At 38.1% G+C, this 6646-nt stretch overlaps 1 long non-coding RNA gene across 2 annotated transcripts; it reads right to left on the bottom strand.

Annotated features, from left to right (window-relative positions):
- Nucleotides 1–2592: 2592 nt before the first annotated feature.
- Nucleotides 2593–4369, bottom strand: LOC131994965 (uncharacterized). Of its 2 annotated transcripts, XR_009397013.1 has the most exons (4): nucleotides 3962–4369; nucleotides 3661–3784; nucleotides 3421–3570; nucleotides 2593–3356 (listed from the first exon to the last, which is right to left on the bottom strand). It is a non-coding gene; the product is annotated as an uncharacterized LOC131994965 (long non-coding RNA). The 2 variants fall into 2 exon arrangements; XR_009397012.1 differs by having other exon boundaries at nucleotides 3661–4369.
- Between the last annotated feature and the right edge of the window lie 2277 nt (nucleotides 4370–6646).

Here is a 6646-nt window from a genome sequence, read left to right on the forward strand (position 1 = left end):
ATACTTACCTTATACTTACCTGAATTATCCGTCGGGGACTGAGAGCGACGAAACTCGTGGTCTTACGCAGTCGCGAGTGCGGGGCCGCCAGGAGTGTTCCAGTGGTGTAATGTGCACAGGGGTTAGAACGAGGTAGTGCCATTTCTCTCTGCCTATCTGGGGTGCCTCGACCGCCGGAGAGCTCGCTGTCAACCTCGCAGTGGGTGACCCGTCTTTCTATCACTATGGCATCTTGGACATGGAGCGCGAGTTGCGGCGGAAGGCGTTTTGTCCGGACGAGAGATTGTCATCTTTCGATGCCGGCCCCAGGAGATCACTCAACCACGGTAGAGCCTCTTGACGACCTCGGTGTATGTCGGGCCGACCCGTCTTTCTATCGCTATGGCATCTTGGACATGGAGCGAGGGATGCCGTGGTGAGTGCAAGTAGGGGGCTGAGAGGAGTAATAAAGAATACGCCGTGGCGTATTATTTATTTGACACTTACCAGTTCATCTGCCCTGGGCACATTATGTCGCTGGTCCACGTCTGGTATGGTCCGTGCTCTCAAGCTAGGCGGCCGATGTGAGTTTGGTGTCGCTGTGGCACCTGGAAAGAGAACCAAAAGGAGGTTGATTAGTCAAATTGCATTGTTTTTTTTTTTTTTTTGCTTAAGTTGTTATTATTTTAAGATTTTCTTTTGGTTTGAAATTTTTAATTTTATTCAAAAATTTTTTGTTTTATTTTTGAAATTTTTAATTTTGGGAAATTTTTTTTGCATAGCAATTTTTTTTTTTTCTTTTAACTTTGGAAATTTCATAATTTGTTTTAGATTTTTTTTTTTTTTGTTATTTAAAATTTTTCTAAGTCATTTCACATTGACTTCATTTAAACATTGTAGCGTTGGTTTCGACGATTTCCTTTGGTATATTTATTTTTATTGTTTTTATTTCATGAACTTTTAATTTTCCTTTTTCATTTCTTTTAATTTTTTTTTTTGGTATTAGCGCAATTTTTTTTTATATAAATTTTAGTTTTTCTCTTCAATGTTGAGTCCTTATTTTGATTTGACATTAACTTTCTCATAACACTTTCACTTTGCGTTCATTGAACTTATAAATCATTCACAATATTTCAGTTTTTTCGTTTTCACATTTTCATTTTGGGTTCTTTCGATCTTTTTTTGAACCACAAGGAGAAGAGAGCTTCAACACTTGTTCTGTTTGCATTACATTCGTCACATGACACGCACACATTTTCCGCAATTACCTATGTTAGCTTCTCCTACTTCACTTTTTTGTGCAGAGTAACTTGTATTGGCACTCAGTTTGTTTTTAGCACCCCCCACCTCCATTCATGATTTGAGTGGTTTACACATTATGGTAGGGGTACCGTTAAGTCATACGATATCATACGCATTTAGAATCACAAACACTTGCACATCAAAATGAACCGTTTTTTTTTGAAACCACGTTGGTTTGAGTTTTTGGTAGGTTACGGTTTGCAGAACCGCACGTAATTGCACTTTACATGACTATTTAATTTCATTTATTTTTATTTTCTGCCAATTTTCACTTTTTTGTGTCGGAATTTCAGTTTTTCCCACCTTTTTTATTAATTCTTTGACCGGCATTATTTGCTAACCGGTGTCTGTAGTTTCATTCACACACATATAGCACCATGAAACAATTTTAATATTAAGGTTCACTTTTCGTTGGAATTTTTAATTTTCTGCAGGGGCAACACTTAATTTTATGTTAATTTTTTATTATTTGCATTGCAATTTTTTTTTTTTTTTTTTTTTTTTTTTAAGTTTTGTTGGCAAATGGTTTTTACATTAATTATCATTGTAATTTGTCCATTCATTTTTTTTTATACACACACACACACGCACACACACCGAAATAGACCGCAACTTATAGAGATTTTGTTACACGCACTGTAAATTTTAATTACACACAGCACTTTCATTTTTTTCATTTCCAATAATTTTTTACACTTTACTTACCTTTTATTTAAATATTTTTTTTTTTGCGTATTTTATTCCGTCCGTCCGCTTCATAAATATCCAGTTAGTTTAATCAAGGTATATTTAATGAAGGTATAACTGGTTAATCGAGTACCGGGTTGGTACTACTCGACTCAAGGTATACTTATAGGTCAAGGTACATTTATTGGAGAAGAATTACTTTTTTTCTTAAGGGGGCTACACCCACTGAGATAGGTTTGACTAATGCTACGTTCACACGTTATGTTATTATATACATGACGAAAGGTTGTTTTTCCCTCCCATCCTATGACGGTGACGTCTAAAGGATGATTGGGTTTGTAGCGTGTCACCCTATGTCTGATTAGAGAAGAGCGACATCTGGGTTTGAACCGTCTGTGTTTTTTATGGCAGCTGGTGAATGCAACCCTGCGTTACCAGCATATGTTACCTCCACATACAAATGTAACTACTACAATGAAAATCGAGGAAACCATATGTTATTTGTTTTTGCGATTTTGGAAAACAAAATTTTATGATGGTTCCTCGGTGGACATGATGGCTTGGGGGAACCATGATGGACAGTAAAGGGAAGATGACTAGTTCCTTTTGGATGGAGCCGTGCAAGGAGTAAGAGGTGGTGTACAGAAGAGTGTTGAAAGTGGTGTTTTCAAAAAGAAAGAAAGTCTTTTTGGTTTTGGATTCGGCAGAGAAAAGGAGGCGGAACTGGCTTTTACCCAACAACAAAGAAAAAGACCAAATTCAAAGTTTTAAAGTGATTTATTGAACTTTCAGCACATTTGCTGAAAGAGGAAAAAAATTAACTATAAATTATTGAGAAGTTTTAAAAGCTGTAACAAAATAAATGAAAATAAATACAAATTAAAAACTAAAGAGCTGAAAAAGAAGATTATGAAAAAAAGGTGATTAAAATAAATCGAACTGAAAGTTATTAAAAGCTGAAAAAGAAAATCTATGAAAACTCTGGAAAAAAAAAAGAAATGTTATCAAATTAAATAAAAAGGAACCTGAAAAGGGAAAAGTTTCGAAACAAAGCCAAAGAACCTGAAAAAAAGGAAAATACCAATGTAATAATAAAAGACCTAAAAAGAAAAAAAAAAAACTAAAAACTAAATCAAAGCCAATAGTTAAAAATCCTAAACTTGAAAATCAAAGACAATAGACACCACTAAAGTTGATCACAAAATAACAAAAAGCCAAACGCGAAAACATAAAGCTACACCTCCACCTCCTCTGTCCATCGTGGGAAGCTCTATATCAAAAGCACTGGTCAGCCGACAGTGCTGCAGGTACCCTTTTCCTCACGAACACTATTGCGGGACGTATACGTGAACTCAGACGGACGGACAGGACCTTGACACACATATTTCCTACGAATAAAAAGAAGGTTAATTGTTAATAAAGCGGCTAGGCAGGCAAACACCAGACACTTACCTTTCTATTAGTAACACAGCGCTAGAATAAATAGGCGCTGTCCTCAGCTGTTAGGTCGAGCTCAACCTAGGGCCAGGGGGTAAAGATTCTAGACCTTTTGGGCGGAAAGGAGCCCTTACTGCTGTTGGTGTTCGCTTTGCGAACTTAGGCCTTTAAAAAAAATAAACATATAAGACATAAAAAAAAAGCCAAAGCTTTTATTTACGGGAAATACAATACAGCCGGAATACACATACTTACCACAACCAGACGGACGGACAGACAAGAGGAAAGCGTGGGCACTGCTCAGCCGCTCCAGCACTGACTCCAGTTAGGAGAGACGACCCTGAAGGAAGGCCAGACACCATGAGAAGACCCAATACACCTGTGGAGGAAGGAGAATTTTATTACTATTTTTCTCTTTGAAGGAGAGGAGTTTATATAAACGAAGTTTTTTAATTGCCACTATACAATTCCTTGTTTTGTTTTCTTTGCTTTTTTTTTTCGTTTGATTGAACTTTGTCTGGCAATGAATTTTTGATTCGGCTTAATAAATACATACCGTTTATAACGTTTGAAATGAAATTCGCCTTTGCCTAGTTTTCATTTCACAATGGAGGAGTAGTTATCTAAGGTAAGAAGGGGGTAGTGCACCAAGCTGTAAGGGGGGATAAGGGAGACCGATTCTGGGGTATCCAAAACTGTTGGACAACGGATACCATGGTTGGGGTGGGCCGTCCAGGGCACTGTAGGATGTCTCAGTGCCCCCTGAAGAGCGAATCCATAGCGGAAGGTGCGAGTAAGAAGGCGAAAGACATGCCTGCCTTAACATAAGTGGGACCCTGTGTTTTTCATTTCCATCCAGAGCTGGTTTGAAATTTGAATTTTTTTTGTCACCTGTCTCTGGACATGGTGTGTTGGCAAGAACCGCGCCCCAGACTGAGCCACAGCCGGAGCTCTAACGCCAACAGCCAGCGATCGCCAGCACACTATGTCCCCTTTCTCCGCTGAGATAGTTCGGACCCTCCGGGGTCCACGACAGAATATACACTGAAAGAGTTTGATTTGCCAACTGAGCTCTGCTTATAATTCGTAAATATTTGAGTTTGAATTATGGAACAACATTAACTTGAACTTGGTATAGTTGTTGGTGCCAATAAAATACTCAAGTTTAACTTAACAAATATGACAACTAATTTGATTAACTTTTATGAAAGTCTACAGCTGAAGGCTGAATAACTCACGAGCAACTAGTAATTGCTTTCGTCTTCGTCGTTTACTCTCAGAAGTCGGCAAGTTCGGGGTTGCCACATTAGCACAATCCATTTTAAACGTTTGACGATAAATTAATTTATAAATAAAGAAAAACTACTTGAAACCCGAAATAACAACAACAACTGCAAAAGCATTTACTTTGATCGTAAACAAAGTCCAACGTTTTCTTTTACGGAAAGAGGTTTACTTAGCAAAAATTTTCCTTATGTGATAGGAATTTTTTTTTGAGTGTATATACCTTATGGGGTCTTAGACCAATATTTCAAGATGTTACTATCGAAATGAAGAAGTTTGTTTCTCTCCATCCTATGGTGGAGGGTATAAAAACAATACAGCAAGAAAAGACCAAAATAGAAGTTTGTCTCAATAGTGAATTACATTTTTATACCCTCCACCATAAGATGGGGGGTATACTAATTTCGTCATTCTGTTTGTAACTACTCGAAATATTCGTCTGAGACCCCATAAAGTATATATATTCTTGATCGTCGTGACATTTTATGTCGATCTAGCCATGTCCGTCCGTCTGTCCGTCCGTCCGTCCGTCTGTCCGTCCGTCCGTCCGTCCGTCCGTCCGTCCGTCCGTCTGTCTGTCGAAAGCACGCTAACTTCCGAAGGAGTAAAGCTAGCCGTTTGAAATTTTGCACAAATACTTCTTATTAGTGTAGGTCGGTTGGTATTGTAAATGGGCCATATCGGTCCATGTTTTGATATAGCTGCCATATAAACCGATCTTGGGTCTTGACTTCTTGAGCCTCTAGAGTGCGCAATTCTTATCCGATTCGAATAAAATTTTGTACGGCGTGTTTTTTTATGATATCCAACAACTGTGCCAAGTATGGTTCAAATCGGTCCATAACCTGATATAGCTGCCATATAAACCGATCTTGGGTCTTGATTTCTTGAGCCTCTAGAGGGCGCAATTCTTATCCGATTGAAATGGAATTTCGCACGACGTGTTTTGTTATGATATCCAACAACTGTGCCAAGTATGGTTCAAATCGGTCAATAACCTGATATAGCTGCCATATAAACCGATCTTGGGTCTTGACTTCTTGAGCCTCTAGAGTGCGCAATTCTTATCCGATTGGAATGAATTTTTGGCACCAAGTATTTCGTTATGATATCCAACAACTGTGCCAAGTATGGTTAAAATCGGTCCATAACCTGATATAGCTGTCATATAAACAGATCTGGGGATTTGACTTCTTGAGCTTCTAGAGGGCGCAATTCCTATCCGATTTGGCTGAAATTTTGCATGACGTATTTTATTTTTACTTTCAACAACTGTGTCAAATAAGGTTCAAATCGGTTTATAACCTGATATAGCTGCCATATAAACCGATCTGGGATCTTGACTTCTTGACCCCTAGAAGTCGCAATTATTATTACCGATATGCCTGAAATTTTGTACGACGGATCCTCTCATGACCATCAACAAACGTGTTTATTATGGTCTGAATCGGTCTATAGCCCGATACAGATCCCATATAAATCGTTCTCTCTATTTTACTTCGTGAGCCCCAATGGGCGCAATTCTTATACGAATTGGCTGAAATTTTACACAGGTCTCCAACATATAATTTAATTGTGGTCCGAACCGGACCATATCTTGATATCGTTTTAATAGCAGAGCAACTCTTTCCTTATATCCTTTTTTGCCTAAGAAGAGATGCCGGGAAAAGAACTCGACAAATGCGATCCATGGTGGAGGGTATATAAGATTCGGCCCGGCCGAACTTAGCACGCTTTTACTTGTTCTTTTTAAAGATAAGAACTTTTATTATTTCGTCTCAAGAGTCTGGGGAAAAATCCACTTATCATTAACCTTTAAAATAGATGACATTCTAATTAAAGCAGCCATTGAAGTACTTTCTTCTGACGGTATGCAAATATTTTTGTTTGTGGTTACTGTTTTTCTTGTGACTCATTATACGTTGTGAGTTAGTATACCTTTTGATAGCATTCATAT

Source organism: Stomoxys calcitrans, chromosome 2 (assembly GCF_963082655.1).
Source record: "Stomoxys calcitrans chromosome 2, idStoCalc2.1, whole genome shotgun sequence".
Taxonomy (NCBI): domain Eukaryota; kingdom Metazoa; phylum Arthropoda; class Insecta; order Diptera; family Muscidae; genus Stomoxys; species Stomoxys calcitrans.